The sequence below is a fragment of the Lates calcarifer genome, linkage group LG20 (assembly GCF_001640805.2).
Source record: "Lates calcarifer isolate ASB-BC8 linkage group LG20, TLL_Latcal_v3, whole genome shotgun sequence".
In the NCBI taxonomy this organism is placed as follows: domain Eukaryota; kingdom Metazoa; phylum Chordata; class Actinopteri; family Centropomidae; genus Lates; species Lates calcarifer.
In genome coordinates, this window is record NC_066852.1 from 4,689,394 (window position 1) to 4,710,370 (window position 20,977).

Here is a 20,977-nt window from a genome sequence, read left to right on the forward strand (position 1 = left end):
CAATTCTGAGTGTCCCCTTTAAATACCTTTATTTTTTAAAGGATGGAAGGCACTGACCTTTAACAGGACAAATATTCCCTCCCCAGTTACACAATAACCAAGCTATCTGGTGCCCATCAGATGAAATGAGTCCCATTCCTGACACAGGGAGCTTCATGACCCAGGCTGACAAATTACATATGAGAAAAGGCTTATGAGGCTGAACCTGCCACTTGGCTAAGCATCTGACTCTATACTATTACCTTAAGAAAAAAAATGTTATTTCCTCTTTCACGTTGTGAGATTCAAAGCGAGATGAAATGGCTCGAATATTGATGGTATCAGCCATAGATGCATTCACGCGACAACTTGTACTAAATCAGGCATAAAATTAATTTCCAGACTGCCTTTCAGCAGGGGCCTGTGTAATAAAGCTAATACCCGTTGTAGTCGGGATCTGTCGTCTGCAGTGGGGATCTGTCACTTGATTTGTCTTTCACAATCGGCAGGTGTTGTTGTACATCAGAGGAGTGCTCCTTTTGATGCACACACGTGGTTGTAAGGCTCCCCTCTTCCCTTCTGTGTGTGTGCTGTTGCTGCAGGTTGGCCAGACTGTTGCAGGACTATGGCTCAGCATCCAAATGCTCCTTTATTAATCCCTCTGTCCAGTGTTGTAGACGCAACCGATTTGATTTTGTAAGGAATTCAGGAAATTGCAAATTTCAATGCGTCATTTACGATCACAGATCATATTCACTTATGCTAATTTTGACAGCTCAAAGTGAAAAAGTTTGTCAGAGCCCAAAATTGCTTGTTTTGTCAGACTAAAAGTCAAAGATGTTTTTAGTTTAGATGGAAAACAGCAGCAAACCCTAACATCTTAGAAGATGGAGCCAGCAAATGATTGACATTTTTGTTTCATTGATGATTTAAACAATTACTCAATTGGCAAATGATATGGAGATAAATGACTACTTGATTAATTTTTAGCTATGCTAGCAGCTATACGGATAGCACTGTAAGCTGGTCTACAACTTGGCTGTAGAGTCTTAGATTTGTTAGTTGATTTTAAGATGATGAATTCTCTGAATATTTTATTTTTCAACAATGCTTGCTATAGTTCAGCATCAAACTTCATTCCTTTGCTCACCAAGAGCTGTCTCCAGCAGTGGAAAGCAACATCAGTGTTTTTTCATCTCTTTTCCCTCACTGAAGTTAGCATGCTAACCAGCCCATCTCATCATTTACAGACTCACCTACTGAGCTCTTGGCATGTGACCATCACCACCACCAGCTCCTGGCAAGCAACTACACGCTGTGGCAGAGAAAACTTACAAATAACCCATTAGTCAGTGACCAGTTTTACTTCAGTGTAAATTCAGCAAGGCTCAGACTGGATTGTCTACACATAGACAGGCTGTATGATCTCAGGAAGTGAGCACAGCAAAGGAAATTTGCTTGCAGTAGTGGCAGAGAGTCCTTGTAAATTCTTATTTTAATATTTACCAACTATATGACCAGATTTTGTTAGTTCATATTTTGACACATCCACTGTTGCCTCATCTTTATCAACACCACTGACATTGAGATGTATTCTCAATTTTTCATTTTCTCACATCAATTTCATCTTGTCAGAGAAAAGGTTGATGCATGTGTTGTGACATGAATTATGTCACAGAAAGGCTGCCTGGTTCAAGGATGCCACTGCAGTTTAGCTTTAAAGATAACTATCAGATCTGTTCCTCATCACTGAGGGCTGTATCATTCGGTGTGTGTTTTTGTTTGTTTTATGTAGCTGTAATTAGTATTATAGTAGCAATATTTTCATAAAATGTTTTAATTTAGAGGCTAAGAGAGCACACCAAATATTCAGAATTTTAAGCTGAACAGTTTAAGTGGTTGCACAGATGTGCATTTGTGAGGGTGGCATTGATCATGATTGTCAGAGTGCTCTGTCACTCTTATCACTCATCTCTTCTCTCCAGTGTTTATCTACCCTCCCCCTCCTCCTGTATCCCTGCATCTAAACTGTCTTTCAATCTACAATATTTGCCTTCTCCCTGTCTCAAAGCCAGATATTTCACACCTGTCACAACCCATTTAGACTGAGCCTGAACAGAGTGTGCAATTAGCAGACATCTCGTTATCTTTGATCCTTCTTACCTTGCATGGCTGCCTCTGCCCTATTGGGCTCCCTAAAAGTGGAATTTGTTAATGTGTACCCCCCTCACAGCTACCGACAACAGCTCTCTCGAATTCAACATTTAAAACTGAACTGTCCATACAATAAAGTGCTGCAGGGTTTCCTGGTTGCATTACAGCATGGTGATTGATTAATTGATTACATTATACATATATCAAAGCAGGATATCATTATGTTGGGATTTTTTTTAAGTTGGGGAAAGTCAAAGCAAACAGCTGACACAGTCAGTTTGAAGTTGGCTTTAAGGTCCTCAGTTGAGTTGTATACCAGAACTAGTAGTAGTAGTAGTAGTTCTTCATGGAGCTGGCTTGAGTTTAAACTTTGTATTGATGAGCTGGTCTTCCCTGGATGTGATTGCATGAATGGGGCACTTATCATATCCACTAGCCAGTTTCCTATGAGAAATCCTGTAGTGATAGAACAGCTTAAGCAAAAGAAGAGCACAAGCAATGTAACCAGCAAATCATTTGACCTGTCTTGAAGTGGACATTATGACTGACTGACAGGAAGGACACAGGTGTAAATAATGATATTAATTATGGCTCTGTCAGGGACATTGCTAGGCATGAAGCTCTACTGGGGCACACTGGGGCACATACACACACCCACACAAATTATATATATATATATATATATATAATTTTTATTTATTTATTTACTGCTGTTGTTGTAGATAGATAGATATAGATATAGATATATAGATTTATATAGATATTCAAATAACAGAGATCCATCTACATAAGTCATGCACTAATATTTCATATAAGGTCATTTGGTTTCATTAAAGGAAAAAAAACAGTGTTTCCCTAGAATTACTGTCATGGTGGGCAGGTTGTCTTCTCTGTGTCTCACAATGACAAAGACAATGGTTGGGGAAACACTGCTGTTGTTGTGTCACGTTACCAGACTTCAAACTGAGACCTGTTGCACACCGACACAGGTGGGCTACAGCTTCTGTTTGGAGTCAACACTTGCTACACGTTTGAGTAGAAATACATGTATTCTTTTTCCATTTATAATGGGGCACATGCCCCAGTAAAAGGGGTCTGGCAACGCACCTGGGCTTTGTTCCATGTAAGTGTGCCAGCATGCACAATACCAGGACCTGCCACAGCAATCTAGCCATTTGCTGCTGAAGTCATTTGTTGCACAGCATGGTATATGGTTTGGTCATGAAAATCAATATGGTGTCATACAGTATGAACAGCAATATGAATGTCTGTAGATCATCTACACAGTTACTCAGAGCTTGTTGCCTTTATAGAGACGTATGGTCTGAATGTATTCAGCATAAACAACATTTACTCAAGCAAGTAAATTTCAAGAATGAACAGATGGGGAATTGGGGAAAATGGTAGTGCAATACACATGACATAACATCCACTTGTGTGCAGAAATGTCATATTATAAGCTGTTGTCATTATCTCATGTGCTTTATTACAGCCCACAACATTTCTTTAATCAAGCGCAAAGGGTTTTGTGTCCCTCCCCCATCTCTGCACACTGCATCACCTTTGTAATTGTAATGCATTCAGACAGTTAGAGAATATCATTTGTTTTGTAATCATCAATTGGTGACCTTAGGGATATGAACAGTGAAAATTCACTTTGGGGCCTGTTGGTAACAATAGAATCAGCTCTGGCAAATTTGATTACACTTGATTCCTGTCTAATCACACTGTAATTTTCAGAAAGTAATTGTTAATACTTACTGCATAATAATGCTTTTACCTACAACTCACCTCATCACGCCCCACTCCCCACTGATTATGTGAAGCAACACAGTTAGGGAAGATGTTTTTTTTTTTGTTTTTTTTTTTTCTTTACAGGTTTATCACAATTGTCAAGTAGTGCTTCTGTAATCTGACAATCTTCAAGGGCCAAGCCTGCATTTAACTTTCGAGTCCCTATCATGGTGATGTCCAATTTCCATCAGTGCCAACAATGCACATCAACTTGACAACCAAGAAAATCAACTTGGCTAGAAATAACTGCCAAGAAATCAGTATGTTTGTTCTTTCTTTCAGCTCTGTCCCAAGCAAATCAATGGATTAATGATTGACTTTAAATGCAATGTGATAATTTATGCTCAAGTGTGGCTCAGTACACAGCAGTCACTATTATTATTTCCAAGCATGCAATGGAGATATATTCTATTCATCAGGATTGTTCATTTTTCAAACAGTAGTGTGGCCACAGCCTTCTGCAGACACAGACATGAACAAGTCAAACTGTGTGTGTGTGTACATACCAAAAAATTAAATCAAATTAAACAAAACAAACAAACAAACAAAAAAAAAAAACAGCTCTATATAGATGTTGCTCAGACGTGCACAAAACATATTCTGAGAACATATAAAGGCAAGGGAATAACATTTACATCTATTGTGAAATGAAGTTATCTTTATTGGCCTCAAAGTATTAGCCTTGCATAGCCAAAGAATATCTCACATGCTCAGTCAACAATAAGCCAGAAAACGTCCTCTGAGAATTGATAAAACCCAAGCAGATGCTGTCTGTTCCAGACCAATCAATAACCCTGTGTTTGAGTAGTCATGTGACCTTCCACCACTAAAACACCCTCAATTATTCTCAAAGGGTTTGTAGTGCAAATATACAGCATGTATGATGCCTGATACTGCATCATTCTATTTATCATTATCACCTTCAAAGTTTTTCTGGCCAACATATTCAGCATAGTGGGCTGTAAAACCTACATGGGAGCTGAGATTCAGCAATAAAAATTGTGTTTGTTGCTACAAATGACAACTGTTACATTTGATTCATTATTTAGTATTTATATAAAGATAAGGATTAAAGCAGCTTTCAGCAAACTTTATAGTTTTTGAAAGCAGCCTAATTGGTGCACCAGTTATATGAAGGAAGAATTCATTTTGATATCTAGTGAACAATTTACTTTAGTGACCACACACAGTGACAGACAGTGCATTTGTGAGCAGTGATTTATAGTGCCTTCCAGGGGTTAACAGGTGGAACAGGTGTGAGCTGTGTGAACGGGATCTGAGATAAGTTTTCTATTTTTGAGAGGAAATTTATTGACTGAAGGAGGCAGCCAGTAAATTGACAAGTTGTTGGAGGCTTTTGTGGGTTGGCTATCTGGACTGTTGTACCAGACAGTGAAACCTGTGAGAATACTACAGTTTTGTTGTTTAATGCAAGAGAGATATAAGTTTCATTTGCTTTAAATTCAATGAATAAGTTTATCAATGAATTCATGACCTTGACAGAAGTGTTTGAGGACAAATGGGATATTGCAGCCTTCTGCTTGCTGCTTTGCATTTCAAACAGCTAAGCTTCCACATACAGTAGATCAGTTTATTCAGGCTCAAATAGCTGTGCATCACATACTATCACATTCTGAATGGTATTTCAATTTAATCAAATTGAGTCTCCTTTGGCCAAGAGATCGCAGATCACAATGAAAGAATCCACTGTTCGTGCTAATGCAGCATGCACTCTGAATGCATGATGTAAATGTTTGTTTTTCTCTTTTCTTCCCCTCTCTCTAGGTAAGTGAAACAAATTGCTGAGGCTGATTGAAAGTGGACTGCCTTGGGGTACCAGATTCAACAAAATACCCTGCTCTGGTACAGTACCCAGCCATTATACTGAGGGAACAGTTGTTTCTCTCATTAACACACACCCTGACTGAGTGGTTGATGTTACACATTGTTGTGTTTATTCTTTTTTCATGCTACATTTTGATCACAGTAGTGGGGTGGCTTTGGAAGTAATCCAGTGTTTTTGAGAAGTTTTTGATGGGTGATGAAGTGTATTGGCTTTGTTGGAAGTATTGGGACTCAAAGTGTTGGCAGTTTTGTTGTGATTCTGCAGTGACTTAAATTGTGTTAGTACTCTGAACCTGAGGCTGTACAACCTTTGACTTCCACTGAAGACAACTGTTTCCAACAGTCAAGGCAAATGAATTGTCATCTTGAAATATTGTGTGTGACCATGCAGGGTGGGTGGGGTCCTGTCTTTACTGACTCCCTCGTGCCACCTGTGGCCTGTGGTGTGATTTGTGCTATGGCGAACACCAACAACTGAAATTACAGCAGTTGAACTGAATTAAGATTCTTCATTATATGACAGAGTTTCCTTGGAGACTTGAGTTTTCAGCTTTTTGATTTTTTGTTGTTGTTTTTTTATGGCACTGTGATGTTTTTGGTCAACCAGTTATGCATACTTGGAGGTGGTAATATGCGATGTGCACTGGTCCTTTTTAATTAGGAATTTTCTATTGAAATAACATTATTTTCTTTTTCTAGAGTGAGAGAGAGGTACAGAAATGTGATTATAAACAATCAGCAAATTTTGTAATTTATTCATGTAGATTTCATACTGTAAACAGTCTCAGAGCAGGAGCAAGAGCAGTCTAAAACCTGTCTAAAACCAGAAAAAGCAATGATATGTAAGCAATGATTTCAAAGAGACTAAATACAAAATAAATACCAGTAAACATTATGATAAATTAACCGTATCCATAGAACAGTTCATACACATACAATAATAGCAAGATGCCAGTCTGCCCATTGAGTTCACTTCAATAGGAGAGGCCAGGGATCAAATCACCAGCTCTGTGTTAAGTGGAGAACCTGCTCTACCGACTAAGATTCAGCTGACCCAGATTTGAACCACCAACAGTTTGAGCTGCAATACGAAAACTTGCAGCTGATGTCAGTGTATAGGAGCAAATTCAGTTCAGTCTTTTTATTATTATTTTATAGGATCACAGCATACTCTCTTTCCTTTTGATAAATGTCAGACAGCTTTCACTCAGCTCCACACTAACAATCGACACAGAGTCTTCAGAGGAAAATTTACTTCTAATACAATACGTCATAACATTTCTGTGTTTTTAAACAAGTGTTTAAAGATAATGAATAAAAAAAATAAAAAGGCAAGCTGACTTGTAATGAACCTGAGCCCTTCTTCAATGTCAAGTCAAGTCAGGTCAGTTTTATTCATATATATATATATATATATATATATAATTCACAACAGAAGTTATCTGGAGGCACTGTACATATAGAGCAGGTCTAGACCAAACTCTTGATCTTAAATTTACAGAGAGAGACCCAACAGATCCCACCATGAGCAGCACTAGGCGACTGTGTCAAGGAACAACTTCCTTTTAAGAGGCAGAAATCATTGTAACAACATTGTAAATACACAGACTAAGTCAAAATGTAAATAGTAGTAATAATAATGATAATTATAGCTAAAGGAATAATAATGACAGAGCAGTGAAACATTAATAGCAATAACAGTACCACTAACACTAATAAATGTTTAATTGTTGTAACATCAGTTGAGCTGGATCATGGGAGCAGCAGGAGACTCTACAGCTCCGGAGGCAGAACCCTGCAGTAAGAGAGAGAAAGAAAGAATCAAAGCAGTTTTCAGTTCAAGTTGCCTCAGTTTAGAAATGTCATCTCATTCGGCTTTGCTGCCACTGGCTCTGAGGTTAAGTCACTGTGTTTGTGTTTGATTCCCTCTGGTTGTGTGTCATGCAGCATAATTGAGTTCAAATTGAATATGAGCCACAAATCAGTACAATTAATGGATGATTGGAGTGTGTCTTGTGAGGGCACAGGGTAGGCAAATCTTCCCAGTCCTCAGACATTAATACCTAAGAACCCATACAGGAACAAGATGACACATGATGCTCGTGGTTAACAGAGGAATGGCTTGCTGTAGGTCTGCTTATTTTTCCAAATTAATTGCGGCCAATGCCTGTGCATTTGCTTTAATTGTACATTCTGTGACTTTAGATAAAGCATGAGGAGTAAGTCTTGCACTTCAAAATGGCATTTTGTAACCAAGTGTGCAGGTATAGTGGAATAAAATAATGTTGAGGATTAAATTCTACATTTCTACATTCTACATTTTCTACATCTGTTTTCGTGTCAGCAGCAGTTGTTGTGTTACGTATCAACTTTTTAGAATTGGTATTTCATCCATTACATGAACAATGCCTCCTTAAAAACATCACATTTTGGGGAATTCATAATCGGTGTTGGGTAACGTTACTTTTAAAAACAACTTGCTACATTGCAAAATTACTGATATTTAAAAGTAAAATGTTACCTTAGTAACCTACTGAGAAAAGTAACTTGTTAGAATAGTTTTGCGTTATCCTCAGAGTGACAGCTTTAGCCAAAATAAAAGATAACCGTTGCTGTTTCAGAGCTGTAGCACCAGCAACATTCTCCTCCTCACTGGTCCTTTGTTACTGGTGTTCTTTAGCGGTGAGCTTCCTCAATTTTTAGGTAGAGTTCTTCGCAGCTGATGGACACACACACACATCACCCAAGCACAATATGCATTTCACTGTGATGTTTTGTTCCTTTTTGCCAACATATTCAAAATAATGTGAATATTTCCACAACGTAAAGGCCATCCCCTCAGCCGTGTCGCCAACTAAGCTACACTTACACTAGTGTTACTCATTTCAACCAAAATGTTATCCGAGTACTCTGATGCACTAATTTGTAGTGCGTTACCCCCCCAACACTGTTCATAAAAATACTAGTGAGCAATGATAAAAATACTTTATTTGGTTACAGATGAGCAACATTTCTGTTTGCTGCCACCTGGCATGCTGTAATATTTTCTGAAATCCTAATGTTTTTATTTATAGAACTTTGCTCCAGCAGACTGCGATTTGGATCTCCTGATGATATTTTATGTACTCATACTCTTTCCTCAATGCTTTAATTGAAGAGAGACCCAGATTTAATAGCCTTACTCATGTTTCTTACCCTCTGTAACACACTCTCATGTGACAGACAAACAGTAATGTGACATACTGACTCAATTATTGTGATTTCCTCTCATGTTATATATATTTTCCTAAACAGACTATTTCTAATTGCTGGCTTTCATATTTTTATAAATATGGTATGACATATTTAGTTGCTTGCTGTTTATTAGTCATTCATAGAATATGCCACCAGCACTGTGGGTTAAGGATTTCATCTCTGAGGCCTCCAGTGTTAAAATGGTATGAACTCACAACACTGGAAGGTACCATGTATTAATTTGTGTTAACTGTGCATTTTTGGTGTGGGAAGGGAGGCTGAACCTTTAAAGAATGATAATCAAGCTACACCACCCCCTCCAATATAAAATTATTGGATTGGGATAACCATATAAATAACAGAGAAAAGCATAAAGACTTCAAAATAATGTAGCCAAATTTTAGTGTTTAATATATTAATACATCATTAATTACACCCCACCCTGGATTTTACACAATTACAATAAATATGAATTAAGTCAGATACTATTGTCTAAGCTGTCTGACACTCCATCATAAATAAACCAGTTGTTTTTTGAGCAGCAGTCGGAGACTCAGAGGGGCCAATCTTCAGTCAGTTGAACCAAATATCACACCAAAATCACTGTCAATAAATGGATAAAGTCCAATGTTCAGTGATGTGCAGGAAAGAGGGAGATGGCTGTGTGTGATTACTCAGTCATCAGTTTATTAGGAACACCTAGCTAAAACCAAAGCAAAGACAACAGTGCTGCAGTAAATCCTCCTTTAAAAAGGTTATGATGGTGAGTTTTTTTTGTTGTTGTTTGTTTTGTTTTGTTTTGTTTTTGTCTTTTTTAAAATTTATTTATTTATTTGGCTATATGATGATCCTGCATCTTGCATGAGTGCAGCAGCACCACAAACTGCATCCTCCAAAATGATCATACAGTTGAATCAACACATCTTTAACACAGTTTCAATAAAAACTGAACATCATAACTGTATGGGAGGATTTATTGCAGGACTATTACAATATAACAGACAGCGTTAGTTTTAGCGAGGGGTTCCTAATAAACTGACAACTGAGTGTATTTTATATGCAATGTACCCTAAACACAAGATCCCCACTGGGGATGATAGACCATATTATATACATTTATTGCCCTTTGATATGGTGGCCCTGAAGGTCTAAACATTTCAGAAAACAAAACAACATTTCACAAAGCACTGGTCTGTTTTGCCACTGGCTGGTTGTGATGGAAATATAAAAATAGCTCAGATTAATTTGAAAACAGCTGAAAGTCATCACTGTTGTCTCTGAGCTGTGTGCTTTCTATTTTTCATCATAGCACTTCAAGTCTTTACATAGGACTATTGTAACTGTAACATCAATAGATAGCAGCGTTGTCCAGTGTAAAATCTAAAATTATCTTCCACAATATATCACATTAACACAGACTACTGATCATCAAAACATCACAGCTAGGAAGAATCAGAATATGTCTTCATGGGAAAACATGTCAGCATTTCACTCCTGCTCACTGTCTTTTATGAGCTCCGTACTGTTTTTTATGCCTCCGTTTTCTCTCGGGCATCATGACCTCCTCTGTCAAAGAGGCTGAGTTGGCTCAGCTTTTGGCCATATAATAAGGGCACTTTGTTTTGCTTTATATCAGCATCAGAATATGATGGAGCCATGAGTCAGACGCCTCTGCTGCACAGCACAAAGGAAGCATTGTAACCCCTGCTCTTTTGTTCTTAGCAGAGTGGTAAATATTGTGTCTAGGGGTCTTGTGTTGAAATCATTACATGCTGATTCAGTGTGGATTTAAATGAAAAGAAATTATACAAAACAACACAGAAAATAAATAAATAAATAGCAAGCAGGTATTTGAGTACACAGAGACATCTTTCCATTCTAATATAGCATGCTCCATTGGCATTGCCATTATGCTAATCCACAAGGCGATGCTGTTGAAATGATTCGTTAGCCTAATGGGAAGAAGCTAATTGAGTGAATTCTTGCCAAATTACCAGACATGGTTAATCGTCCACCATAAGCCTCAGTCAGATGTGAACATATATACGCAGGTACAGATGTACTCACAAACACATACACCTGCACAAATGCATGCAAAGGTGTCTTCAAGAAGGGTGACTGCACTTCATTCATGACAGGCACTCCATTTAGAGCAGCAATGCTACACAGGTGCTCACTGCTCTAAAACAGACAAGATCGTAGAGTGGAATTGACTGTGAGATGACAAAAAAAAAAAAAAACACAGGAATGACATGAATACTGAGCAGTTCTCTCAGCAGCAATACAGCACAACCTAGTATGTCTTTCGTTTGAGTCACTTCAGACACACAGAATGTGATAGCTTCTTATGGAATACTATCCAAGCCAATGGCATTTGCAGACGACTGCATTTGGTATGAGGACGGATAATAGAGATGATTTTTGTTTTGAGAAGGTACACGATGTGTCGAGCAAATGCCTAAGACTTTATGAAAATAACTTGCTCATTTACACAGGAGCCTGCATGCCTGTTGCAAAAGAGCAGTGTTGATTAATCAGTAACAGTTACCTCCCTTCTCTGCCCTAATCTGGATGTGTGTGTGTGTGTGTGTGTGTGTGGGTGCGTTGAGAGAGTACACTGGATAATGTCACATTAGCATACTTCTATCCCTGCGCTGTCACTCAGTGTAAAATAGAAGACATACCTGTAGAGTCAGCCCTGTACTGACTCCACAAATACGTCTAATATAATCAGGAGTCAGCCATGTGTTTCACCACAGCGGCTGACATAACAGCCCTGTGTAGCTCACTGGGGGCTGAGCTGGAGAATGGATACATTAGCTTTAATGGAATACAAAGGTATGGTTCAGCCAAGTAAAACACAATGTGGCAAAAGTTCACATTTTCTGCTGAAATCACACAAAATGTTAGGCATGAGAGGTGTGAATGCAGCAATAATATCAAAGTCAGACAGTTTGAGTACTGCTGCTATCACAGCTGAAACAAGCAAGTGAAATCTGCAAGTTCTTGCACTGAAATATTTTACCAGTTGACAAAGAAGCCAAACTCTGCATTGAAGACCTGGAGCGCTGAGACACTGCCAGTGCAGACATCTCAAAATGTGCATATTAATGTGAAATGATAACTGGAGTTTCATTTAGACTGTAAAACTTTATAAAATTATATTAATGTTCTGATTCCTCTCTGCAGGTGTCAGCTTCTCATTCGTGGTAGATTACTGATTGTATTACTAGTTTCATTGGTTGTTGTCGTACTCTATAGAACTGAATGGAGTGAACAAGCCAGAGAGGAGCAATATTATAGTTTATTATTATACATGTAAAAACTGTCACAAGTAACTCAAAGTAGACAGAGAATGTAATTCTCCATAAACACATAAACACTCTGGAATTGTGCTTTAAGTCCCCGCAGCTCCCCTGGCATGTGTTCAGTGGATGAATGTTGCCCTCATACAAATACCCCAGCAGGTAATGTAAATGTATGAGTGGTCAAGTATTTTCATATTAAAATCCCACTGAGATTTTCTCGAGAATCATGACATGGTATATTATGCTGAGTCAAAAAAAAAGGCTTCAGATCTTTTAATGTAAAAATCCAGCAACCTTTACCAGCCTATGTCTCAAAGCTGTAATAACAACAGAAGGGAAGAGACATTAAAAGAGACTATGTATAATCAACCTATTTGCCCCAGTGAAATTCTTGCTTTTTCCCTCACAGGAAGTGACACATTGACATTTAAACACTGTATGGGCTCTTTCACACAGCAGCAGGTGAGCACTCTTTCCAGAGAAAAGCTAGACTTAAACTTCAGTTTGTAATTCATCACTGTCAAAGTGAAGCTGTCTGTTACACTCTTTGAAGCCTGAAATCAGGTTTTAAAGACAGGTTTAAATCATAATGAAAAATGATTCTTCACCTTGCCAGAAATGTAACATAAGTGTTATAACAGGCTGTAAGCTAGTGCTAAAACAAATATCTCAACATTGGCCCAAAGTTTTACACAGATATTTGTTGTTTTCAGGATTAACTTGTTAAGGATGTATTGTAATAACTCTGATGAGACTAATGAACTAATGGCATTCCTGTCAACCTTAGCTGCACATTGTATTTAATGCCAGTTAGCAAGTGTTAGTATGTTAACCACATCAAATACTATACATTTGGCACCAGCATGTTAGCATTGTCACTGTAAGTATGTTTTTATGTTGCTATAAGCATTTACCTCAAAGCACCTCTGTACTCAAGTACAGCCTCACAGATTGGCATGGTCAAGGACAAGGTCAAGACACAAGGTCATACACAGTCTCCTGTCTGCTTTTGATGATGTGTACATGCCACAAGTAATGTACTCAGGGGCTCGCCTCCTAGCTTTTTTTAGGTCCTATTTAAAAACTGTGTGTGGCCTTATTCAGCTGGATATGCTGCACACAGGGCTGAGGTTGCCTCTGCAGCATTGTTGTGTTTCATCCTCTTATTAATCATTAGTTTTACCTGCTCAACGTGTCAGGGACATGGGGAAAGAATCAGTGACAAGAGGGTTAAATAGGAAGAACACTTTGAATTGTGTAGCGGGGGGGGGGGGCATGTGGTTTCTGGATGACCTGCTGCACCACAATTTCCAGTTCATCAGGTTTCTAATGTGGTTTATTGTCATGGCAGTAGGTGAAGTAGTGAATCCCATTTAGAAGGCAAAGTTCAGGTGAATAGATTGATTGGTAAGGAATGGTGACACTAGTTCTGTAATTGCAGGTAGAGATTGCTGATGAGTTATGTTTTTTTTAATCGTTGAAGGCTGCCACTGGCATTTGGAAAAACCTGGTAGAGTAACAGGGCTCATCCACATAAGCCTAATTTCCAATACAATTTTCAACTCATCAGATATAAGCAATGGTGGTCAGAGCGCTCTACACTGAGACAACCACAACTTGTGACACATTCACAGACATTTTCCCTAAAATCCTAAAATTTCAGTAAACTGATTATCTGGCTGTTTTCTATACTGGCTGTTCTATGCTCAAAAACAGGCAGTCTTTCATATGCAGAGCGCTCAGGAAATGGATGTAAAGGAGAGGATTTAGCAGTGTGTTCCATAGACCTCTGTGGTCACACATCACAAAGTAAAACATCTCTCCATCCATCTGTTTTCTGCCACTCAACCGGGTCGGTTGAGTCGGGTCGCAATAGCAACACATCAGGCAACATGAGATATGTTGTCTCTCCAGCATGTTCTGGGTCTACCCTGGGGCCCCCTGCCAGTTGAATTTGGCTGGAAAACCTCCAATCAAAGTGCAGAGGAGGCTTCCTGATCAGCTGGCTCTTTTCAGTGTGAAGGATCAGTGGCTATGCTCCATGCTCCCTCCAGATGCCTGAGCTCCTTACCCTGTCTAAATGGATGAGTTCAGCCACCTTATAGAGGGAAACTTATTTCAGCCCCTTGTATTGATCTCATGCTCCATTTTTACCCTCGCTCATGAATGAGGCCCCAAACACCTTCACTTCCCTGGAGGCAGTAACTCACAACTTTTTAGAAAAGTCAATTTATATTAGAAATTATATAAATGTACACACTATTATTATTATTAAAGTTATCCACATAGACTTGTTCAAATGTGTACAGTGTCAGTGCACAGTCTCTGATGCATATCTATGAATCTAAATGAGACCTTCATTATATTAAATCCCAATGTGGTGTTTAAATGTTAATAAACACGTTGTGTCTCAAATCACTACTATGTTTCTTTATTAAACCAAACAACAATCTTTTCCTTACCTTAACCAAGTGCTGTGAGTGCCTAAACATAACCATAAAAAATAGTTGCCCCTTCCCCCTTAGTCAGTTCCTCTATGACTGAACTGCACACAGCACTTTGAGCTGTGATCAGTCACTGCAGAGAGTATTGACACTGATGTTTATGATAATGTTCTTTGTTTTAGATGTCTCATGTTCTGTCTGTGTCCTATGTGGTGCACTCTGTGCCTCTACAAATGTCGTAACAGAAATAATAGAAAATGATAGTTAGTGTGTACTGTTACTCCTTGGAGCCCATGTTAACTAACCTTGAAATGACACACATGGTCTGTTATTGATTCCAGTTACTTGTTACTTGCAAAAATGCATTCTAATGACAAGGACAGCACTTGATTATGCAAAACACTAATTTAGGGATTAAATGGTACCTGCACACTAGAGTATGTAGAGACATTTTTCAAGTGATTCAAGATACCCTATTAAACAGCACCGGTGGTGAGAGGTGTGCAACCTGCCAAAGGATCAGTACGGGCTGCTTATTTTGTGACACCAGAGCTAAGTGCTTTCATTTGAGAGGATTCCCGTGTAAAAAGGCTGCTTTTAAATAATCTTTTCAATCACTGTATACTCAAAACCTTATTCAAGTATGCAGCTGAGAGGGCAGAGTGCAGAAGGATATCAATTTAGAATGGGGAGAAGAAAAACAAAAGGATTTGCTTGAGATGTCTGTTAACATGAGAATAAAGGATAACCACCAGTCAAGCTGAGCTGCCATATGATGGAACTGTTCATTGATAGAACAGGATAGGATAGAATCAGACCAAATCATTTGATTGCAGTTGTGTTTTTAGAAAATAGAACACATTTGATTTAGATTTTACAATAGTCCCAAATTTTCTATTTAGCAAGCACTTTTAAATTAGGAATTTTGGAGGTCTGGCTGTGTAGAAAAGCAGAGCTTGCCAATGAGCATCTGGTGGCTGGGCCTTGACCCATGGGGACTAATCAGGTTCAGACCAATGAGCCAGAACCCACAGGAATAAACACTAATTGATTGATCGATTGTCAATCCTTGGATTCAGGAGCAATGCGGATTCCACGCCGGCCGTGGGGATCAGGGGGTCAGGAGTTTGACCATCCAGACTACATGTGTTGTGTGGACCTGGAGAAGGCTTATGACCATGTCCCCCTACATGCTATCAGGCCCTTGTATTACCAAGATGAAAGCCGTGTCCATATTCTTAGCACAAGGTCAAACGTGTTATCATTGAGTGTTGGACAAAAATGTCCCTTGTCTTCAAGTAGATGTTCTCAGGACAGAGCAGAGGGGGTGAGGATATTGTCAGGTTTGGGAACCTCAGAATTGCATCTCTGTAGATGATGTGACCTTCAGCTCGCACTGTGTCAGTTTTCAGCCGAGTGTGAAGCAGCCAAAATGAAAGTCAGCACCTCCAAGTCTGAGGGCATGGTCTTCTACTGGAAAAACTGTGGATTTATTCCTCTGGTTTGGGAGTGAGTTACTGCCCCAAGTGATGGAGTTTAAGTATTTCAAGATCTTGTTCCTGAGTTATGGTAAAATGGAGTGTGAGATGGACAAGGCGATTGGTGCGGCATCCTATTACTACGGACGTTGTACCAGACTGCTTTGGTGAAGCAGTAGCTGAGTGGGAAGGCGAAGCTTTCAGTTTACCAGTTGATCTACATTCTAAGCCTCACCTACAATCATAAGCTCTGGGCAATGACAGAAAGAAGGAGATTGGGGCTACAAGCAGCCAAAATGAGTTTCCCCCTGTAGTGTGTGTGGGCTCAGCTTTAGACATAAGGTGAGGAGACATCTGGAGGGAGTTTGAAGAAGAATTGTTGCTCCTTTGCTCCTCCTGGGAGCTGAAAAAGATTGCTGGGGAGAGGGACATCTGGAGTAACCTGCTGTCACTGCTCCCGACCCCAGATAAGTGGAAGAAAATGGATGGATGGAAAATGGATGGTAACCTCAGCAATAGAGCAATAAAATAAAGGTTCTTTAACACACACACCACAGCTACCTGCTGACTTGTGTACCAGGATTCTGTGTACTTCTCAATATAAACCAAATTGATTTACACTCTAGCCTGTACCTTCCAAAATAAGATCAAGCATAATTGCATTTGGTAAGCAGATCAAATTATGCTTAGTCCTCTCAGAAGGCAAGTTGGCAGTCTACAAAAAGCATCTGTCCTTATAAAAAAATTAAAAGAGGAAACACATGGAACTCATGTTATTGAGAGTACATACTGTAAATACTGAGCAATAAAGCATTTTTAGAAACAGAAATACAACTATAAAATACCTAAACAACAAATGGTTTGTCAGTGCATTTTTTTTTTTTTTTTTTTTTTTTAACCTCTGTCCACTTTCAGTGCTTAATATGTAGAGTTTTATGTTAAACACAAAGGCAAGAGAAAAGTGATGGAGTAATGATTTCTGAGACACACTGTCAGTCTCGAGCTAACAACTAACAGAAAATACTATACTGTGCCAGGTGAACTAGGCTCTATGTGTGCCAGTATAACAGATTTTACCCTGAATAGTTGATATGCAAGCCAACACCAACACAAGAAATTTGTGTGCATATACTGAGACTCATTGGGTGTTGTGGCACAAAAATAAACTGAAGCTGAAGTTGAAATACAGCACTGAAATGAAATTTGAATTGTCTTTTGCAGTTTGCCATAGTTGCTAATTACTTAGTTATGTCCCTGATATCAATATCCTTTCTGAAACTTTTTACTTAATTTGTTAATCTTCTCCTGGGGTTGGCAGAAATCTAGGACAGGAAAAAAAGACAGAGCTTGAAAATACAGCCAATAGAGCTTAAAACAGAGCCAAGACGTGGTGCAGTAGTCTAACTTGCTCTTAGACCACTCAGATTACAATATGTTTAAAGGTGATTATAGAATTTTTCCCCAGTGACACCACACAATAACTATCTACCTCAGGGTTCATTTTACATTTTTAATGCAATTCATGTAATTTCACCAGATACAAAGCTGGTCTCTCTGTGTGTTGAGAGACTAAAACTCTTATTGAATGTTGCGTAGTGGGATGACTAGAAGTGATGCTTGCCAGAAATTGAAGATATTAATCAGATGTATTGCAAATCTGGACATGAGATCAAACTCAGCACAACAACACCACATATTTATTCATTTTAAACCATAGCAACAACCTTTCTATACTGAAGAGTCTTGATTCAAAGCCATTATTTTTGAGGATATCTGTCAAGGGGAGCAATTTTTTTTTTTCTTTGATTACATGTATATATCACTACTACGCAGGGTATAGGTAGAGGCAGAGCCTTTTTCTTCCTTGAAATCTGTTGCTGTATCTTCACAAATTGCAGATGTTCATGAAAGGTAATACTGCCAAGTCTACTTTATGAATGTGGACAATACTCATTTGTGTAGTTTGTATTGCTTTTATTCTTCACATTGTACTTCTCATTCCTTCATGCTCCAACAAAGTCCCTGACTGGAAATCAAGTGACACGTCACTGACTTGTATACTAATCTATTTCTATGCAACTATTACTATTTCATGCTTTTATGATTTGACTTTTTTCATGGTGAAGGAATTAATGAGCTTCAACTAAAAGGTTTGACCCTCATGCTCTGCAGTTTAGGCACCCTGTCACAAGCTGTTCTGAGTGTCCTATCCAGCTCTTCTCTTGTGACGTATTATCCTAGATATCACGCTAATATCATGCATCACCAGATAAATGAGTTTTGTAGCTCATAGATCCAATTCAAGGTAATGCACCTTCAAATTTGACCAGCTGCAGTCCCCAGAATTTGGTGCATAGTAGTTTTAATGTTTATATGCAAGAGAAAATAGAAAATGCCAGAGTGAGTTAGTGTGGTCCTTGAGTGTGGAGTGATGTTTATTTCTTTGCCTTTTCCACTCCTTGTACCAGTAACTGCCACAGACCAGAGAAATGAATGAGTGCACTCTCCAAACAACTGGTTACACTAATGGGTCAATTTAGCTCAGAAGAGAAGTGAAAAGCAAGCCATTACCTGTACTGTAAAAGTGCTGACAATCTCTGAGGTGATCACAGTATAACAAGAAAAAGCTTCTCTGTACTTCTGCAGTGGCTTTTAATGACCTGAGTACAAGCCGCATTTATATATTGAAAAGATGAAAAGACATATATATATATATATATATATATATATATATATATATATATGTCTTATCTTATTTTATTGTATGTGTATTAATATGCATGTGAGTGTGTGTATTGTGTACTGTGCATTTGTTCTTAATTTGTTCATGTTTGCTTTCAGTCTCAGTAAAGCTTTCAGAGAATGGACTGTTTTAAACAGGTTAGGGATACACACAAAGCAGTAGAATCAACAAAGACAAAAAATAGGACAGGCAACAAGCAAGACACCCAGACTGGTTTTTGTTTGTCTGTAATTATTAGATGTCTCTTTGTGGCCATTTTGTGTTTCTCTGTAGTTATAAATATCAAAATATCGGCTTTTTTTTTTTTTTTAAAGCATGCAATCTGGTGACAGTAGAGAGGATGTTTGCAGCTGCTTGTGGCAGGGAAGCTTGTTCTGACAGAGCACTAGACCTGACCTGCAAGTGTGTTTATTGTCATTAGCCTAATTGTTAGTTATAATTAACATTAACTGTCCAATTTTGAATTGCAAATCTCCACAGACTTTCCCTGACCTCAACCAAATTGCTTTTGTTACCTAACCTAACCACAGATGGGACTGTGGATGCAAACTCTTGTGTGACAGTCATGTGCTTTCCAACTCAAACACCTCCTGCTGACTCTGCTGCTGCTTCATTCATTAAAACTGAAAAACAAACAAATAAACAAACACAAAAACAAAAACTCTGAACCTAACTGGGAAAACAGTTAAGTAATATATGAACAGCATGCCTAGGAGATAAGGTTGGTATAGCGATGTGATCAGTTCTGCACATGTATTTTTTCAGTTCAACAATAAACAAACACTTCATTGCCGGTTCGTCCACAACTGAACAGTAGCCAAGACACTTAGAGCGTCATTGAAATATATCATATTACACATGAAATCAAATCAGTTTTATGTTTGGAGCACTGTAGTTGCCTGTAGTTTTGTAATCATAGACAGATTTAGATTAATGGAATGTCATGCAGATTGCCATCTCAAAATCATGCTCAACACTGAATTATCACATTGTCTGTTTAAAGCTTTTTGATCTCCATTTACATGCATGTATGCCATTTTTATATTCATAGCTTGGTGGGATTGATGGCTGCTAAGTAACAAGCTCTTGGTTTGTTTGCCTTCGGCCCTTGTGAGGCTCTGAATAAGCCCTTTGTGCTAGAACAACAAAGCACACTGTACTGTAGGAAGGCAATTGATTTATATATCACACAGCTATAACAGAAGTCATCCAAAGACCCACATACAGAAATGTACCCATTTATCATATGTATCTCTAACAACTTCGCTTAGTAAAGAGATCTGCCCGTGAAAGAGTCTTATTTTAAAAATGCACAAGAAAGAAAAATGGAGAAGACGAAAGCTGACAGGTTCCATTTATCTGTAGTTAACAAAGGATTATTTTTTGCTTATTCAAATGCTATCACAGATTCAGTTTTAAATGACTTTGCCTTCCTTCTCTAGTCTTGCAAAAAGTTACTAGTCTAATACTATTATGTATTCTAATACTATTCTAGTAATAATACTCTCTCTCTCTCTCTCTCTCTATATATATATATATATATATATATATATATATATATATATAATCAATGTTTTGTAATTTGATTGTTATAATTATATAATTTTTTCATCTACCTTATACTGTCCATGCAATACCTAACTTCTATACTAATCGAACTCAGTGTGGAACACCATCAGATGTCAAAATTCAAAGTTGGCTGAACAGTACTAATCTTTATTATGTTTTTTGTAATGTTGCACATTTATTTAATTATTTTACTAAATTCACAACCAGTCTTTATAACAGTCTTTTTTTCCTCCACTCCACATCTCATCAGCATCCCCAATTCCATTACATGTAATAATATGTTTTTCACTCCAGATATAATGACAGGCAAGAGGAAAGTACTCAGCAGCACTGGATGACATTAAATATAATGAGAAATCTCTACAGTGTCGACATGTAACATATCACGTATTCTGTGGACTTAGCCTAAAGGTTATAGAAAGCTGCTAA

The 20,977-nt window shown here is 38.2% G+C and overlaps 1 protein-coding gene across 2 annotated transcripts in view; it reads left to right on the plus strand.

The window, feature by feature from the left end:
* ntm (neurotrimin) overlaps positions 1 to 20,977 on the plus strand; it is a 361,132-nt gene that overhangs the window by 152,684 nt on the left and 187,471 nt on the right. Inside the window, exon 1 of one of the 2 annotated variants that reach the window (XM_018692121.2) lies at positions 5,687 to 5,790. The exons of the other annotated variant lie outside the window; for it this stretch is intronic. The gene's annotated coding sequence lies outside the window, so the exon portion shown is untranslated. Of the gene's footprint in view, positions 1 to 5,686; positions 5,791 to 20,977 lie in introns of those variants that run through there. 2 annotated transcript variants of the gene reach the window in all.